This window comes from Manacus vitellinus, unplaced genomic scaffold (genome assembly GCF_001715985.3).
Source record: "Manacus vitellinus isolate BGI_N305 unplaced genomic scaffold, ASM171598v3 scaffold_2_pilon, whole genome shotgun sequence".
In the NCBI taxonomy this organism is placed as follows: Eukaryota; Metazoa; Chordata; class Aves; order Passeriformes; family Pipridae; genus Manacus; species Manacus vitellinus.
Window position 1 is genome coordinate 30,196,932 of NW_021940208.1, and position 20,708 is coordinate 30,217,639.

Sequence of the window (20,708 nt, forward strand, 5' to 3'; positions counted from 1 at the left end):
CCCTCTCTCTGTCTGCCCTCCCTCCCGAGGCGGAGCCCAAACCAAACAACTCCGAACAAATCTAAACAGCAAAGACTGTTTTCGAAGGGCGGCGCTGAGTTCTGCTCTTGTCTGGTTTGGAGAAAAGGAGGCTGAGGGGTGACCTTCGTTGCACTCTGCAACTTCCCGAGGAGGGGAAGTGGAGAGGGAGGGAGTGTAATTCTTCTTCTTGGTACCCAGCGACAGGATGCGTGGGAATGGTTCAAAGCTGTTCCTGAAGTTTACACTGGACACTGGAAAGCATTTTTTTTTCCTGCGCGGGCTTCCTAGAGAGATGGTCGATGCCCTAAGGCTGTGTTTGAGGCATTTGGACAATGCCTTTATCAACGTGCTTTAACTTGGCCGGCCCTCAATTAGGCAGTTGGACTAGAGGATTGTCATAGGACAATTCCAAATGAAATGTCTATTTTATTATATTCTAAAACTAAACAAACCCAAGACAAGTCAATTGAGGGTGAATGGAGGGTGTTTTCTCAGTCGGTGGGGCCTGCTGAGGCCAATGGGCAACACGAATAGACACACCTCAAGAATCAGCTTTATCTGAGGATTTGCAATCAGCTGTTATATTAGAAATGACAGGTCCATTCTCACTGAGCTTTTGGAAAGGAATTGAGCCATCTAGTCCATGAGTCAGCTGCCTTAGCAGGCTCAAAACTAGCAACTGTAGTTCCTAGTAGCCAGTTTGGGCTAAAAATAAAGTGAAGGAATGCTGAGCTGTATTTGTGGAGCTAAAAAATTGCTGATTGTCCATAAAATGCAAAAAATATGTGCAGGAACTTAGGAAATTGCAAACCATGAGGAAGTAGAAAGGAGGTAGAGTCCAGATGCTACCATGCAGAAATAAGTTGAAGCAATAAATAGAATACAAACTGCTGCAGCTGTAAGTGGGGCTTTCAGATGCTCTGAAGTAATTGCCTCCCTTTTTAAGCAGAGATGATGACTTAGCCAGGAAATAGGTTAGTGGATTTGGGCTGTGGAAACTTAGGAGTAGCCGCTGGCTAAGATACACAGTTGATGTCTGAACTTAGTCTGGATGGGGCTCTTAGCAACCTGATCTAGTTGAAGATGTCCCCCATTGCGGGGGAGTTGGACTAGATGACCTTTAAAGGTCCCTTCCAACACTAACTATTCTATGATTCTGTGTTACCCTATGGTGTGTGTTTCAAATTCCCAGCTATGAAATGGTAATTTCAAGTGGTTATTTGTAAAAATAAATTCTACTCTTGAGACACATTCATGTGGGAAAGAGCAGGTAGTAAGATGGAAAAGGTTATAGATTTATTTGTAGTTGGCAAAAAAATGTGCTAGGGAATTTGTGCCTTATTCCTATAAGGTTTTCCAAAATCTTTACAGGAAAGAATATATCTGAAAGTAATACAACAGCAAAAAAAGCATGGTAGCATTTTCACATCCATTTAGTGCTTTTTTTTTTCTCTCTCTGCTGCATTCTTTACATATATATATGTATGCATTGCCTGGAACTCTTCTATTATGTCAGACCCCTTGCTTGGGATGTGATTAAAAGCCTCTCTGCTTTTTGCAGATGTCACCAACAGAAAACTGGACAGATACAGAATCACAAGGAAAATGAGGAAGGAAATGTCGGACTGTTTTTAAAGTTGATTAGGTGGAAACTCAACAAGGCCAGGGCACACCAAACTGACACCTTGCCCTAATATCAGAATCACCCACACTGGCTTAGGAAGAGGCAAACCCAGGCTAGCGTATATACTATTTTTTTTTTTTAATTTAAAGGACAATGTTGCGGAATAACCAAACTCTACCTTTTGAAAAGAATCAGTATTCCTAATTCTCCAGAAAAGAGTTACCAGTTAAAGTTAAACATGTAGGCAATATGCTAAAAGAAGGAAGTATACAAGTAATTGCATGTAAAACTAAAATAATTACAAGAATAGGAGAACTATCCCAAGCCAAGTGTACATCCAGGAAATTGGTGGTCAGCTGACCCTCTAAAGAATTACAGACATGCTGAATTACAGGCATCCACTCAAAATACAAAACACGTCTGAGGGTGATGGTGCCCTGGCAGAGGATTACAGCTTGAGGCAGTGTCCTCAGCTTTCTACCCCACTGGGTGGCTAGCCACGCTGCTCCTGAGTGAGATACCATAGCCTCGGTGTGCTGGTAGACCTTAGGATGCTGTGGCACAACTCTATCAGAGCAATGCCCATCCTGTTTTGGGGGTTTTCCTGGTAGATATTTAATTACAAATAGGTAATAAATTCTAATACAGCCAAAGACCATAGTTTCTGTGGCAACAGCATTTAATTTTAGTAATTTTTCTTAGATGTTTATGAGTTGGAACTTCCACCCAAGTTGGAAGGACAAGGAGACTGTAGGCACTTTAGTCATTCCTGTTCAGCAACTCTGACTCTGCTTTACTGGTACTGTGCAACTGCCATAATTAAGACATATTCATGTTTTAGATGAGATTAAGCCTTTTTTAAAGACCCTGTAATGAGTGAAATGATTATCAGTAGAAGACAGAATCAAGTGCCCTTCCACTTATCCTTTTAACCATTGGAGATCTTGGAGCAGAGTAAAGAACAGAGGGAAGCTGATCTCAGGAGGAGTGGAGCTGATCTCAGGAAGAGTAGAGCTGGACTCAGAAGGTCAAAGAAAGAAAAATGGAAAGACCTTGCAGTTTTCCATTAAAATCAGTCTGTAAAGGCTTTCCAGTATTGTCCATTTCAAGGCATATGGGAAAATTTGGTATCTTGGGAAAAGGCTAATCCTATGAACTGAACCACAGAAATAGTTGAAAAAACATCACTTTTGGATGTTTTTAATAGTGAACTGTACCAGTACAACTGTTGAGGCAAGGATTATACATGGTATTTAAAGTCAGTAAAATACCGTATGTACATTCATATTTAATTATTTTCTGTTTTTAACCTGTCCTATAGATCAGGATGCAACTATTCCTCATGAGTACAACTTTAAAAAACCCTCAGTAATATAGAAACATGATTTGAATAGCAATTTCTGAATTGAAGCAGGGTGTGGGGAGGAGTGGAACATGGAGAAAAAGGGAGAAGAGTGAATCCCACAAGAGGTTAAAGACACAGGAAATGGAGACATTTAAGAGCTAACTGTAGTAAATTTACATGAGGTAGAGTCAAACTCACACAATGCTTACCCATGACAGTGGAGTTTCTTGGCATGAATGTGTGACAGAGAGAGAACAGATACTGTTAAGGTGGATCAAACTTCTCCATATCCCATCTAGGTAGATACGTCATATATTTTCTAGGATAGCAAAACTGGCTTAAGTAGTTCTTGTCCTTGCTGCCAGGTATCTTGTCTCATAGCTATGTGTTCCCACATCTACTGTGCAGTTTATTGCTCCTTCAGTTGCCAGTGCCACTCTAATTCAGACTATATATTAAAAGGAAAAAAAAAGAGCTATTATAGGTTATTATTAAATTTAATTATTTGGCAGTCCAATGTACAGTACAGCTCCATAGGACTGATACCAATGAGAAAGTGTATGTGTATAATGAGAAGAAAAAGCAGACAAGGGCAAAATATGGGTCTGGTTGCCTGTTAAACCAGTTTTGTCATAAAATAAAATGGATCGAGGAGCTACAGCTGTATTACTAGACTAGTCACCTGTAGAGAGATTGTTTTTCCTTTTTCATTTTGCCCATCACAGAGGCTGAATGGCTTATTATGAGGGAAAGATTTGTTCTTTTGACAAAACTTCAGTAGCAAATAATTTCATGTGCATTAAATAATGCATCAAAGCACCCAAAATAAAAATGGTGAGAACTGTAATTGCAAAGAGGGAAAGATCAAGCATGATTAGTAACTGCAAGTCATTAAAGTAGGCACGGCTGATAGACACAGCTTCTTTTCCTCCAGTCTTTACTGGGAAAACTATGTGAATGGAATAAAAATGTGAAGTTGATGCACCAAATTTACATTAATGTCTCTCTGTCATTTAAACAGAACAAAAGGGTGGGCATGGCTGTTTTTGATTCAAATGTTTAATACTCAACAGATAAGTGATAAGCATTTTATTCGCAGAACCACAAGTTTAACTACTGAAGTCTTAGCTGTGTAACCACTGCCTTGGAGAGCTGCATGTTGAGGAAGTGATGCTTTATCTGTTCTAGTGAGAAGCAGTTGCCAGACAAGGTCCTGGAAGAACTGAGTATTTTCACAGGATGTCTTACCCTGAGAAATGTTAGAGCTGTTGCTGAGAAAGGTCCATTTGTCAGAGACAGACCCTCAGAGGCTTTCATATTGTAATACTGAAGAGCATTCTGTAGTGGCTTCTTATGCCATTTTCTTAGCCTGCAGAACTGGTGCTTAAAAGATGAATTTCTAAGATAAGTCCCATTGACATTTGCTGTTGTGAAAATGAAATAAAATGTATGACAGTATCATGGAAAAAAAAATTCCTCCTGAGTGATTGAGCAGCAGAAGCAAGACAAGTGACATCGCATTACAAAATATTTTCGGTTTCTTTGAGATACTTGTGCTTGCCTCTATCATCAAACTTTTAGGTCATTATCTACATGGAAAAGTATACAAAATGTATATTAGTTCAACAGAAAAGTTTCTTTTTTTCCCCCAAGCATTTTGAGTTCACAGAATACGAAAAAGTACTTACAGATGGTACATTTCATCACTGTCAACAGTGTTGATGGAAATGCAGATGTTTGTAATTCAGCATCTTTGAAACAGATGACTAGACTTTCGCTTACTTCTGCCCTTCCATTTTTAAACAGAAGTTCTGCTATTTAGACATCCTCTGTCCTTTCAAATGTGACATGAACCAAGCTGGGCCAAGGTTATTTTATTAACTTCTGCTTTTCAGCATTGGCAGCACTGAATTGATTTAACTAAACAAATCTTGCAAAAGCAGTTCAACTTTCTCTCTAACACTGTCATGCATTTGTTAATTAGATTGATTTACGAAGTGGTATAGTGTTTGTATTGCAGGCAGAGATAGAAGTCTCATTTTTGGAACAGTGTTCACACTCACACAGTTGCCTGGAAATCATGATGAGTGTATGGAGGCACAGCTGTCCACCCAGGCAAACACAGTGGGAGCAATCCAGTTGAAGGCTCCTTCATGGAGAACTTTTCTTGCTGTAATAGAGTCTTATTTATATAATGAACACTTTCTGCTCACCCACTGTTCTGGTGACAGAATATAGAAATGTCTTGATGCTCTTTCAGAGTGGGAAACTTTTGAACTGTCAAGTGCTTGAAAAAGAGGCAGTGCCTACAGTGAGAGGTAATATTTTTTATTAGACTAGATGATGCACTGGTAAAGAACAGGCTGGCTTTCATGAACACAAGAAGCCCTTCATCATACTGAGGGTGGGGCCCAGTTCATGCAGCCTGAATACCATCCAAGGCCATGGTTCCACATCATGAAAGGCTGGGTCCCAGAGCATAAAGTACAGGATCAAAACCACTGCAGTTACTTGGCACAAAGTGGTGCAAACTCATAATGCCAGCTGAAGTGTAATACATATTTTGCAGAGATAATTTTGTCCAAGCATATTTTATAGTGGATCAGGTATCATCTGCCGGACCCCAACTCCAAAGGACTACAACACTGGTGTAAACACCATCTTCTATGTTTTAACATGACAGAAGTGGTATTATATGCTGGCACTTCATATGGACTAAATTTGTACTTTTAGATGATGCTGTAGCACAGATTTGGTATCAATGAGTGAAACAGTCTAAACCAAATGCGCTTCTTTTAAATTACCTGGTATTTCCACTGTAAACATAGGTGAAATGTGCACACCCCTACACTGAAATCCTGTGATACTTCTTGGTGGAGTGCTGATTTTATTCATCAGTAAAATGCTGAAACTTTATAGTTCTAACTAGGTATGGATAAACAGCCTTCTGACCATCGCCAAATTTAGTAATGATGGAGGAAATTAGGTTTTCGTGTGAGAAAAAAGAAATACATATAGTGAAGTTCACATCTGATACTGATAGTTTCCTACATGGGGAAATCCATCAGAACATCCAAACAGGCATACCTATATTTCTACAAATATGGTGGAGTGGTGTGCAGTAGAAAAGTATTTTTATGGAGTTAAATTCCTCCCACATAGACACTTTTATATGATTCAGGGTAATGGATATGTGTTTGTCTGCCTTGAATGACAATGAAATGCTGCCGAAGGAAGACAAGAAAAAAAAATCCAGAATTACCAAGGAATTCAGAATTATAAAAGGGTTGTCTCAGAGAGGAACTGTATGAATATACCTGCATTAAAGTTTTTCAGCCTTACCTCCACTCCAGTTTGTATTTTTGCCAGTGGGAGAAGGATAGAATTTGCTAGTTCCCATCACAGGATGAAACTGCTCCACCCATGTGGTTTTAATAACAGGGATTCATTAATAATTGTCACTTGTTTATTAATGTCACATAATCACATATGGAATCAGTACCAACATTACAACAGATAAACTAGAATGCTAACAAACACCTACAAATGCCTGAGCAACCTTCTATGAGTAATCCCCAAAATTTCAACCCCCTCCCAGATGCACAAAGCTACAGGCACCCATAACTCACATGTCCCATGCCAATGGGGTGATGCCTTGTGTTGTCAGGCCAGGTTTCTCTTCCCTTATCATGAAGCTGAATGCTTTGTTTAGATTTCTTTTGAAGCTGACTCAATTTTTTTTTTTTTTCAGAAGTCTCTTGGTAATTTCCTGGTTACTATTTAATCCAGTTGATGGCCATCTCTTAAGCAAACTTCATTACTGTTATTTTCCTCTTTTGCATGACCTGGTTTGGGGCAAATGCCGTTGCAGGTGTTTTTGGGGAGCCTGTTCACTCACACTTTTCCCACTTGCATCCCGTCATATCAGCAACTACCCATTCTATGGCACTGAGATGGGGACCATGCACATTGACCCTATCTCCCAGATGAGGAGCCACAAGTTTCACTCAACACCTCCATCCCCACTTCTGAGCCACTTGGTCTCAGCCAGGATGGCATTCATGCACATTTAGGATGCAATTCAGTTCCTCCTAAGATGAAACAGCCAGAAGAGATCAGAAACCTGCACTGTAGGCATCTAAATAAGGGTCCCAGCTCCAACCTTTAAAGAATATATACTTTGTTTAAAACATTTTACTAATTATGAAGCTAGAAATGAGGCTGGCCTGGCTTGTTCTGCACAGTTGAAGCTAACTGCAAGACACATGTGAGGTGTGAAGTATATCACGAGAACTTCTCTTCCTGAAATTGCTTATATGTTGTCCTAACTTCACTGAGTTTAGTTACAGCTCTGATTTCCTCCCACTTTTCTTTGTGTGGCCCAAGGACTCTGTAACAGCTATGTAAAGGATTTGGGGTTTGGCCTTAAAGTGCCCTACACATGGCTGAGTCTGTGCCAAGACTTTGTTAGCCAGTGCTTGTTTGTACACTCCCTTCCTTTCCCTGCAACACATACAGTGTCAGAGCCTAGTTTCACGCTTGGTGGTAGCACTGCCTAAGCTGTTTTACTAGCTTAGTTCATACCCCTCTGTTCATGACTTCTTGTTCCCGTTGCCTCCTCAAACCACCCTTGCAGCAGCTTGCACAGCTAGGTTGTGAACCAAGTGGTGGAACAGGGACAGCTTGGGATGATTCGGAAAAAAATAGGTTGTTTTCCAGCCAGATCAGTTTACCATGCAGCTGCACACACACACCTGATTTGGCACAGTAAAGGGATAACACAGGCGTGAGAATTTGCAAGGGGAATGGGAGCTCCATAAAGCATTAATTCCATTCAAAACAATGTCTGTGTAACCATGTCCTCTGAGGACACAAATTAATTTAAATGAATAAGAAAATCTTGCTAGGGATATTTCTCAGGTGCTGCATTACCTGTTACTGAAGCTCCAGCTGTGCCTTCCGGATGAACTGCACAATATTTTCCAACTCCCCAACATTTGGAAGGGACACTGGAGAGATCTGGCCCTGCACATTTCTTGAGCTGCTTAGTCCTGCTGCTCTCAGGAGGAGCTGAGATTTTGCAATACTTCATAGATGTCACTATCTTCTCAGGGCTCAGATACTAAAGTAAATCTGGGGAGTGCACTGCCATCAGTAGCATACCACAAACCTGGTTCATGTACTCTGGAAAAAAAGGATGTAGTGGTATATAGCTAACAGCTTTTGCAGCAGCCACACTTGTGTTAAGAAATGCAGTCCCTGAGCCTTTATTGTTTAACTGCTTCTTCCAAGACATAGTTTATAACTGATGCCTCAGTATTTACTCTTGTTTAACCCTATTAATTAAATATTTGGCATCAGGAGCCTTCTGCTTTCATTCCCTAAATATGTATATCATCCACACTGAAATATCTATACCATTTTGTTGCTAATTTGAGCAGGTCAGAGGGATTTTCCATATGTATTATTTTCTTTCAAAAGAGTCCTCTGTTGAAACAGAAACATTTCCATGAAACCATGGAACTTTTGCTAACAAATTAGTTGCTTTTTGGTAAAGGAAAAAGAATGATAAGGAATGTCAAAGTTTTAATATAATAGTATTGAGAGATCATATTATATACTACTGTACATAGTACCACATCACATTATATTATTTTTCTTTTACTGCATAAATGAGAATGTCAGCTGTTTCTAATATCATTGCATGATGCTACATTACTTTTCAAAGATATTAAAACCAGCTGGTTTTCAGGTCAGGTTTGTAGCTGAAAAATTATGCTGAATTGTTACTGAAAAAAATTTCCTACTGTGTGTGCATCTTATACCAGCAAAATGAAATCCTAACACACAGAACCTATTTCAGACCCTACAAATTACAGAACTGATCTGGAACAAACTCAGTTTAAGAATTTAAGAAATAAGGTTTCAGACTAGCCACCCTAGTGTGTAATTTCACTCACTGTGTTAAATGATGTGAGCCTTGTTTAGATATTACTGCAGTATCTCCTACCATTCTCCATGGCTGCTTCAAGGTACCTTTCTGGGCAGCTTTTCAAAAACACCAGCAGAAACCTGTCCTCACAGGACTTCACGTGGCAAAATCCTTTAGACCAGATAAAATCTAAAGTGCCTGTAAGATGTAGGACAACCAGTTATGAGAAAGGCAGTTTCTTTCACAACACGGAAAAAATAATCCAGGTGTCTACTTAGTTATTTGTGAATTAGACACCCATTTGTGAATCCACAGTGGGCAGTGGGTGGCAAAAGCTCGAAGAATAAAATACTGGGTGTGCCCAGGTTGCCAGATGACTTTGGGTTTGAAGCTGTTTTCAAGCACAGACTTGTCATTGAGCTTCATTGTGTGCACAAAAGTACAGAGTTTATCCTGGCTCTGGAGTCTGCTGGAAACAGAATTTAAGTAGATCCAAACTCTCATTAATAATATCTATGCAAATGGCCAAAAGCCAAACCAAATCAGCTTTCCATTTCACAGCATCAACCAGCAGTCAGACTTGCGATGAATTTCATCTTGTGGGGGCTGAGGAACATGTGCAAATAAAAATGGGTGAGAAGCAGCTGATACTTATTTAAAATTTGTGTCTTGCAGCTTGGTTGTCTTCTTACACTAGCTTGACACAGGTATGGGTTCACTGAGAAAGGCAGACTTGTAGGTATTGCAGTACTACAAAGCAACACCATTATATAGGGAAGTACCCTTTGTGAAGGAGGGCTTCAGGTTGTGTTATTTTCAGAACATTTAACATGTACAGTATGTGAATTACGCTGGAGCTTTGGCTACTGGTAGCATTTCATAGTATCACAGAATGACAGCATGGTTGAGGTCAGAAGTGACCTTTAAAGATCATCTAGTTCAACTCCCTTGCCATGGACAGGGACATTTTTCAACAGATCAGGTTGCTCAGAGCCCCATCCAACCTGGCCTTGAACACAGGTATGGGGCCAGTGCCTCACCATCCTCACTTTAAAGCATTTTTATCTAATATCTAACCTAAACTTGTCCTCTTTCAGTTTAAAGCCATTCCCCCTTGTCCTGTCACTGCATGCCCCTGGTAAAAAGTCCCTCTCCAGTTCTCTTGTAGCCCCCTTTAGGTACTGGAAGGCTGCTAAAAGGTCTTCTCAGAGCTTTCTCTTCTCCAGGCTGAACAACCTCAATTCTCTCAGCCATTCTTCATGGGAGAGGTGCTCCAGCTCTCTGACCATTTCTGTGTCCCTCCTCTGGACACGCTCAAACAGGTCCATGTCTTTTCTGTGCTGGGAACCTCAGAGGTGGATGCAGTACTCCAGGTGGGGTCTCACAAGAGCAGAGCAGAGGGGCAGAATCTCCTCCTCCCTTGACCTGCTGGCCACACTCCTTTTGATACAGCCCAGTATACAGTTGCCTTTCTGGGTTGTGAATGCACATTGCCAAGTCATGTCCAATTTTTCATCCACGAGCTGCTCCAAGTCCTTTTCCACTAGGCTGCTCTCAATCCATCCATCCCTCAGTCTGTGTTGCTCCTAGGGATTGCCCCAGCCGAGATGCAGGACCTTGCACTCGGCCTTGTTGAACTGTATGAGTTTAGTAAGGGACCACTTCTTGCCCCAGCCTTTGTCTTGCATCTAATTTACTGAAGTTTTCACATAATTCTTGAAAATCATTTCATAATCAAGGTAAATTACTGCACTAGATAATGGGAGCTATTTACTGGGGAGGGAGAGGATAGGGCACCACCTCACAATACAGGGTATGGTAATATTTGAAACTTAACAATGTGTGATAATAATAAAATTAACTCTTACCAGCTACTAAGAAACTCCAAATTTGGAAGAGGCAAGGTTGAAGGAAGGGGCAAGTTTCCTGGACCTTAAGAGGACTGGCATTATCTGGATGAACACAGGCAGCCTTTTTCATTCACAGTCTGTTGTCAGTTCTTAAAAATATACTGCCACACAACTTACTGAATACATTACTCTCAAGTGGTTTGGTGTCAATACTGAAACCTTTGAACAGATTCACAGCTAATTGACACCTAGGTAGGACTACTTGAAAAAGTCACATTTTCATTTGGCTGGCCATCTGAACAGTTTAAAACCCAAGAGCAACAATTGTATCCTTTTCTTCAAGATCATAAATGTTGAGTTTTGCTTAGCCTTTTTTTTTTCCTTCTGAGTTTTGGAGAAAATGCTACCTTTCAGTTCCAGGGAAGCAAAGAACCAGGCTCTCTGAAAGAGGGTAGGGTTTTGACTGAGAAGGCTGCAGGGTTTGGTGGGTGCAGTTCCTTCCTCCCTGTGAGCAGTCTCGCACAACTGTGCTTAGTGTCTTCAGCATTAGGATCTGGGTTGCTCTGACCTGCATGTCCTCAGTCTCCCTCTGAATAAAGATGTAATTTGAAACAAGAATCCATTGAAAACCTCAAACCCCAACAAACTGAGTGTGTAGCTTTACTGTCTAAGCATTCACACAAGGGAGGGGATATTGGGAGGCAACCTTAGCATTGAACCATTCATAGTGTAAAGTACTTTTGCCAAGAAATCCTCTGTTAGCAATGTGTTGGCCTCTGCTGTATAAATGGCTGAACAGAGAAGAGACAGCAGACATCCTCGATTACCTGAGGAGATATTAATCTGACAATGAAGGATCCAATATTCAGCAACGAATGTGGTGAAATCCAGTGGAATACCTGTTTGGGTATATCCTACTACTGTGTCTTCTTTATAAAGCTGACCTGTTAGGACAGATGCCTCTCCTCACTACATCTTTCCTTCTATGTCTTGATTTCCACTTACTGTTTTCCCAGAAAAAGGGTAATGAATTTTCCAAAAGGCTTTCTGTTCTGTTTTTGACAAGACCCATTCTGTACAGGTCAATTAACTTAGGTGATCTAATGGATCTGTGCATTGAGATGCACTGGGATCCTGAGAACAGAAAGTATGCCAGTGTTTTTTATTTTATTTACGAAAAGTATTAACCTAATCAGAAAGCTCATAAAGGGAGCATTGTGCAAGGCTTTATCTGTAATTGCAGATAAGTTGTAGCTGAAGAATGTCTGATATCCATGGTATTAGTGTGAAATCATTAGACAGTCCACATAAAAAAGCATAAAACCAAATTGCACAAAAGCATCATCAGAGCATCACAGAGATTTTCCTTAAGGTTTTTCTGTGGTTTTGAGGAGGGCATAGTGTTCACTTTTGACAAGCTACTGGGTAGCCCCCAGTGCAATCTAATTAGCAAGAAAAACATAGCTCCTGCAGGAAAAAAAAACAACACAAACCCATCAGCAAATTACAACAGGTAATTAATGTTAAAAGTACAATTGCTGTATGTCATAGAATGATGCTGCTTTTGCTGCAGTTCCCCAATTTAATAGGCTGGCTGAAATATCTTCATTCTGTTGTTGGAAGGCAGGGGATGAGGTAGTAGTATAATATTTGGTACACTCAAAAGCAGTTCTAGGGCCATCTCAAAACTAAACTGAAATCAGATTCCTCAAAGTCAGCTGGTGGATAGATGACAGCTTCTGGGAGGGGAGGGAAGGAAAAGAGAGAGATGACAATGGTAGCCTTAGATGAGACAGTTTTAAGCCATCACAGAACATTTGCTTTTTATTTCACATTGTGTCCATTTGCTTTGGGGGGGGTGTGGTTCGGAGTGCATGGCTGTGGGATCTGACCCCAACTTGTGTCTGTACATGGACTTCCCAAAATTGGAGTTTTGAGGTTGAGAAAGGGGAAACATTTATGGAAGAATCCTCATACAGACATTCTCATTTATAGGTCATTAAATAGTGGCAAATGCTTTCAATTCCAGCAGCATGCACACTCTGCAAATACTGCTCTCTAGGTTCTTCACAGTATTTTTTTAGTTGTACTACATTTCAGACCTTCCATTTTAGGAGGACAACTTTCATTTTGATAGAAAATATTGGTCTCTGCTTTTTCAAAAATGGACATTGGATAGTCATTTCCCCAGAGTGGCTATAGGAATTAAGGTCTTGATGGTACTTGTTTTGGTATTATATAGCCACCCATGGCTGGTGAATACACGGATGAACTCATATTGGGTGGGATGCTGGAGACTGCAGTTCTGCCTTAGGTTTATGCTACAGATAGTTACAGAAGGATCAGAGGCTGCGCAATCACCTGTGCCATTGAAAAAACCAGCTTGTATTGCTCTCAGGTGCTTATGGCATCATGGCATTTGTCAGAAATTAGTAGATTTTGGGCAGTGATTGTCCCACTGTACTGGGGGCTGGTGAGGCTGTACCTTGAATCCAGTGTTCAGTTCTGGGCCCCTCACTATAAGAAAGACCTTGGGGTGCTGGAGTGTGTCCAGAGAAGGGCAACACAGCTGGTGAAGGGTCTGGAGCACAAGTCTTAGGAGGAGCAGCTGAGGGAGCTGGGGGTGTTCAGCCTAGAGAAGAGAAGGCTCAGGAGGGACCTTATCGCTTTCTACAACTCCCTGAAAGGAGGTTGTAGTGAGTTGGGTGTCAGCCTCTTCCCCCAAGTAACAAGTAACAGGACGAGAGGAAATGGCCTCAAGTTGCACCAGGGAGGTTTACACTGGGTATTATGAAAGATATCTTTATGGAAAGGGTGGTCAGGCATTGAAAACAGGCTGCTCGCCGAAGTGTTTGAGTCCCCATCGCTTGAGCGAGTCCATGACGGGCCCGCACTTCCAGCGCGTCACGCGCTCAACGCGCCACGCGGCGGCGGGCGGGGTGCGCGTGAGGCAGCCCGGGCGGGGAGCGCGCCCGGCAGGGGCGACAGAGCCCGCCGCAGCGCCCTCAGCGCGGGGCCGCGTCCTGCCGAGCTCGCCGGCACACGGACCGTCCGTCGGGCCGGCCTGCCCGGGAACCTCCGGCTCTCTCGCGCCCGCCCGAGGGAAGCGTGCGGAAGGGCCCGAGGTTACTGATACCCCGTCACGTCCTGCACGCCAGCCTGCCGTCAAAGTGTAGGGCTGGAGCTCAGCCTCCTCCCGAGGGGGGCCAAGACTCTCAGGTCTGCTTAAAACCATCGTGGAGATCTTTCCCAAGCGGTAAGAAAGGGATATATGTTTTGCCTAACCTCATGTTGCATGCTTAGACCACACTGTCTCATTCCAGTTTAGGTTGCAAAGATCTGCACAGAGCCACTCATCTTCCACAGGTTTGAATCTCAGCGTTGCCATCTGCCAGATAAAAGGGAGACTCATAATGCCCATGCTTTTTAAAGGCCTCTTTTCTCCACTGTAGAAAACAGAAGGAGGTACAAAAAGAATTTCACTACTAATATGGTTGGATACTGGAAGGGTAAATATACAAAAGCCCATAAATAAGCAGAGGAATAATGAGCCATTGTGCTGATACTACTGGCAGGTGGGAAAGAAATGAGGTCACCTGTTTCTCTTACCTCACCTGACCTGGAACAGCTTGTCGGAATAGTTGCCTGTTCCTGTTTAAAGCTGCCGTTCACATATAAAACTGGGATGTTTGTAGGGAACCTTACTCTCTCAAATTTAGGCTGTTTATCTAACCAAAACGTGTGGAAAACTTTGTTTCGGTCACAAGTATGTTAAACTACCTCGTGATGTCAGCCTTACCAATACTGAATTGCAGGGGGAAAAAGTTCAAGCAGAATTCAGGTGGAGTAAAGCGAAACATAGGTAAATAGCAGATAAATACTTTTCTGAGCTGACACTGGTGTAATTAGAGAAGAAAAAACACCTTGTAAAATAAGGATAGTATATCCCTGTCTTACAGAGAGTTATAAGGACAAACTCAACAAACAGCATTCAAATCTTCAAAATCTGCATTAAGCTCAAGACTTAAAAATGATGCACCTTGTCCCAGCAGGGAGATCCAGAATTCCTTATTTAGACTTATAGGCTCCTTTTTACTGTTTATGGAGGTACCTCTGAAGCAATATCTAGAATGCTCATATGCGGAGAAGATCCAAAGGAAAGAAAGAATAGCTGGTAAGAAGCACTTATCACATCTTCTTTCTGCAATGTAATAACCTAAGTCTTAGTGTCCCTTCGAGGAAGGGTTTCCCATTAAAAAAAAAAAAAAAAAAAGAGTCACATAAACAGAAAGATACAGGTGATGGCTGAGGATGTTGTTTGACTAGTTGAAGTGTAAATATCCATATTTTAATAAGTTCCCCTCCTGTTTTAATGCAGTGCCCAGGGATACCTGTTAATGTTCTTGTTAATGCTGTTGTCCCACTCAACAGAGTAAATCAACCAAGTTTGGGTCCTTCTGCTGAAAAAAAAGGCAAAGAAAATTTGGTTTCAGGTCAGTAACAATTTAAGTACTGCTTAGACACAACATCTCAGCCTCCTGCTTGGTTTGGATGGGACTGTGGCTAATACAGCCCATCCTCTTTAAGGTAGCCACAAGTTCCAGTAGAAATGCAGTTTAAGCATCTGCCCCGGGGCAGTGTCATTTAACTTCCTCAGGGTAAGCCACACCTTGAGTCAAAATAGTTAAAATCAGTATAAAAACTATGTTGAGCAGGTTGTGCTGTAGATCCAGCTTATACATTTGCTTTGGCTCAGACAGGCATTGCAAAGGCAGTGGCTACAGCGACACTTTCAGGCCGATCAGAAAATGGCCATCCAGTAGTTTATCAGAGTTCAATAAAGTGTTTAATAAGCTCGGTTATGTTGTGACTGGTAAAAAAGGCACTTTTTTTATGTGTTCTGTGGGAAATAAATCCATTAATCATTCTCAGATTCATCTTCATTCATCATTCAGGGATAAAGACCAGTAAGTTTATCTCTCTGCCTGTCTCAGCCATGAAAAATTATTTCCTATGCTGCAGTTTGATTATTTAATCCAGTCTTTCTAGAATATAAGAAATGTAGGCTATTTCTCATGCAAGATAGTGCATAATCCAGCACTTTTTTCTGTTCTTATTTAATGTAACCTTTTTATTCTTTGGTTTCAGTTCATTACCTTAAGTTACACCTGTTTCCACCATGGAGAAATCCAAAATCATCCTGTGCTTCCATGGAAAGGGGTATGTGTGCATACAGTAAATTTATTTACATGCTCATATATCCTTCTAGTGACTAACTTTTGGATGGTGCAGCTGATGTCTCTGGAAATGCCAAGCTGTGTGAGAAATCTAAACTGAAGTACATTTGGCCTGGTTTTCACAGCTGAAACATCTCTAATCCCATAGGAGCTGGGGAGAAGAGAAGCGGCAGGTCCATGCAATGCACTGGGATTTAGGAGCATGACTGAGCATGCTCTCTGCAGTGTTGTACCAAGATGCCCAAGCTCATTTTTCATACAGTTAACCTCAGTGCAACATGGTTTATCAGCTCAGCTCTACAGTAAAGCAGACATATGTCTGCCAGATCCTAGAAGAGGTCCATTTGCAGATGTTGTTGTGCATCTAAACCAGTAAAACTGACTGTACCTGAGCTGTCTTCGTATGCAATCAAGTGCAGTTGATCCTTGAACCAGATAAATCACTCAGGGGTGCAAAACAGCTAAGGACTTCTAATGTTAAGACTAATGGCTAAATATGCACTTCTTTGGTTCACCCTTATTTTCATACACAAGTTTTCATGTTTACCAGCGCCTTCTGTACCACATGCTTTCCAAACAATGCATCCAGTGGGTCCCAGACCATTTCCTTCCTGTTTCCTTCCTAAGTGAAGTGTTCTTTCAGTAGTAAAGCAGGTCCTGCCTCTCCTTGCTTTTCCCATCTATGTCCCAGCATCTGAGATCAGTACTGGTTTAGTACTTCTGAGCATTATATTACATAGAGGAGGTCTGAGTGAGAGCCAATCCTCCTTCTCCTTCCTCAGATACAGCAAAAAGCCTTACTAGCACCTCTAGGCCTGACACTCAGGTGCATGAGCCTAAGACCAGCTGTGCTGGTTTAAAGGTAAACCAGCAGGGGAAATGAACCCAACTCAAAAGAGAGATTATAAATCAGAATAACAATTTAATAAAATAATACAATAAGTACGATTATACAGACAAACAATTGGTTTTAACCCACAAAACCCAAATATATAACCCAGCACCCTGGGGCATGAACAGAGTGGTGTTCTTTGGGCCCCCTGAGTCCAAAGGAAAAGGAGAGGGGAAAACCTGTTGGTGAGAGTGCTGTTGCAGTCTGGTCAAGAGTGGTGGTGATGATGTTGCAGTCTGGTTGAAAAGTGGTGGTTGCAGTCCAGTCGAGAGTGGTGGTCTGCAGTCTGGTTGAGAGCGATGATCTGCAGTCTTCCTCTGGATCCCACGAGTGGTTAAAAAGGTCCCAAGACTCCAAGATTATATATCCTCCAGTTCAGGCAGGAATGCTCAGTACCTCCTTCAGGGCAGTGGTGGTTCCTTAATGGGTGTGAGGACAAGAGCAACTCCTATCTCACAGGCCTCTTAGCACCTAGTTTATAGCCTGAAGAGTCAGGCTCTATGTGCAGATAGTGTAAATGGTTCATTGATAACAGTTTCTGGGAAATGGCATGGAAGGCTATAGAATACACAGTTTTGGGTTGCACCCATCCAGTGATGAACTGGTCTCAGCTGTCCTAACTAGCATAATTAAGCAGCATAATTAAGCATGGGGTTCTCCCCCCATATGGATGCACCAAAATAGGAGTCACTAGTGCTGAGTAGCCATGAATGTTCCAGCAGAGTCTCCTTAAAAAATGCTAGGAGTTTTTTCAAAGTATGGGCTTGATATAGGTACCTAATTCTACTTACTGAACTTAATTCCAGATAAGTGTGAGGGTGGATAAGGTAACTTTGTCTTTGAAGTCTTTGCAGGAAAGATATTACTTTGTTTCCCATAAGATAAAGTCAGCATAAATATTTAAAGATTAAACAGTCCATGGTGCATTATCTCCTAAGTTCAGCAGATTTGCAATGGTGTGTCCATGTTTCACTGGGCATAAATTCATAATGCTACCTGACCAAGCAGTGTACAGCTCAGTATTAATGACCAAGGAGTTCTGTGCATGTTGGAATATCCAGGTCACAGTATAGGAACCTGGTGGGACAGCAGGACTGTACTGCAATGAAACAGTTCCTCAGCCAAAATTTCACTTCCCAGCACTGTGTCTCTCTGCCCTCTCCATTGAGCAATGCAGCATCTTGTGTGGCTGGACTGCGGAGTGGATTATTGACATGACTTAAGCAAAATAATAATAATAAAAAGCTTTATTTTTAAACAGAGATAATTTAGCCAATCCTCTTTGCAGCAGTCCCCAAAGAAGCTGCCTTGGCACAGCTGAGGGAAGTATGGGCTGCAGAGTGTGGGTGGGAAGGAAGGGGCTGAAATGGAGAGAGGAGCAAGTTTTCCAACCAGTTTCCCACTGGAAGAGATGGCTTTCCAGATCAAGACCCTCAGCTTCTAAGGTGTCAACTGTTTGCTCTGCACTGACACTAAACTAAACTGCTCTGTTCTGAACTCTCCCCTCACCACCTTCATTACTGTGAATTTTAGAACACTGAATGGTGCAAAACTACCAGAACAAGCCATGGCTTTCCTTTCTGGAAGAGGAGTGTTTTGAAGGGCAGGTGAGAGAAAGGTGACCTGAGCTGCTGCATTCCTTTTATTCTCAGCTGTTGTAGTGCCCTTGAGGGGAGCTGCAGGGGGTAGGGATGCAGCAGCTCCCTGCAGCTGAACAGAAGTCATCAGAGAGCTGAGGTTGTAGCTTGTGCAGTGGGGACACTGCAGGCAGCACAGGGGAGGAGGAAAAGGCCAAAGCCCTTTCTGTTCCTTGCCTCCTATTCCCTGCTTGACACAATTGATTTTAAAAACCAGACAGGCCCAGGAAGCCTTTTGTTCACACTCCTTAACTTCAGGAAAAGCAATTTTGCTGTGATTGCACCACATGTTATTCCTCAGCCTGGCCTTCTCAGAGCACAAGATGCTCTCACAGCATAGAAGGGAAATGCTGAACAAGGAATTACAAATAAAGAGGATCAAGCTATGTACATTGAATCCTGAATGCTGACGCTAAACACATTTTTCCTTAAATGGATCTCATTTGACTGCTGCCCGCAAGCACAGCTCTGAGGGTGAAATTAGGATAGTAGGCAAAGCTGGATGCAGCAATATACTTTTCGTTCATCTTAGTGGAAATCATGTGGTTAAACCACTCTCCAAAGTCATCCTCAGTAATTAAGGAACATACTTAGCCCATAATGGAAAATTAATGGATTAGAGTGATGCCTTTTTCAAAGTGGTTTGACTATACACAGCTGCTTTCATCCTAAAACACTTGAAAATCCCTGGGCTCAGGTTTGTTATTATTGCAATCAGTGCTGAAATTATGACTGACTGTCCGTCAGCCTTGCAGAGAGACCTCATGGTGCCCAGCACTACTGAAGGGACCTCCCTTCAGGGATCCCTGCTCCCCAAGCCCCATCAGAGCTCACGCCTGAATGAAGCAGGGTACTTTCTTGCCAGTCCTTGTTCTACAGGCAGCTTACCTGTTTTGCATTCATCTGAATAAAACAGCCCTTGAAGAAGAGATAAAACAAGTTTTCTTCCCTTCTGGGTGAATCCCTTAATCCTTGGACTACAGCTATGTTCTGTTGCTGTCGCCTTCAATCTTTTACTGCAAAGTAGGACAGCTTCACAGGGCAAAGTAGGGTCTTGCCACCAGGTGGGAGAACTGATATGGGTGTGAACCCTCTGGCTCTACTCTTGAGGATCAGTGTCTGAGGGATATTGTTGTCCCAGTTGTAGGGGCTTTGGTATCCTCATCTTGTGTCTTCTCTGAATGAATCCCCAAAGCACACAGTGGCACCGCAGTCCTTTTCATCTGATAAAGAATTAAGCTGATATCTGCTTGAAGCTATAGTCTAAAAAAAAAATCTGCATAATCATTGAGTCTTTTTGAGAATTAAAAAAGAAAGACAAAGCACAAAAGCAACTGATTTTTTTTGGGGTAATGAATCTAGATGTTCCAACCTTACCTGCAGCTGAGCAAGACTGTAAGAGGAAGATTTAAAGTGCCAGTGTCTTAAAACAGGCAAACACTGTTGTTCTATATTTAATATTCATCTATATATTAATTTTATAAAGCTCTGGGTTCATAAGAAGTTTGAAATTAAGAAATACTCACAGAAGGCCTGAACCTCTTCTGAAAATGAGAGCAAATTAAACTTAATGGCTTATTTGTCTTCACTATTATTTGCCCATTTTGAATTAGACTTAATGCAGAGACAATGGAACTATACATTAGACAGTTGCAAAGGATTCTCCATAGTCTTTCTTTCCTTTTGTAAGTTAGCTCCCAGGCCCATGTGCCTCCATCCATTCTTCTGAAGCAAATCAGAAGTGCTTGGAAGCCCCAGCCTGGGACTAGAGTCTTGCCCTGTTGAGGAAGATATATCACTGATCATAAAAAATGTGTAGTTTATTCATGCTCAAGCACAGACTATACTTTCAAATGCAATTTACTATCTAATTTGAAAGACTTATATGCAGGAATTTTTCATCATTAATTAAACTTAAAAGTCTTTGATAGGTTAGCAAATGCCTACACAGTAATAGCCAGAACTTATTAACAATGGAGTTTAGTAAAGCTGAAATGGAATAGCCAGGTTCCATTCTGATTTACTAGTTTTCCAGTAAAGTTTTTAATCAGTTAATTTATGCATTCTGTTGAATCCTTTGAAGTCTCACTAATCACAAATGGGCATACGCTATGTCCTCGTCTACCAGTTTAATGGAGTGACATTCCTAAATCCTAGTTTTAAAATGTCT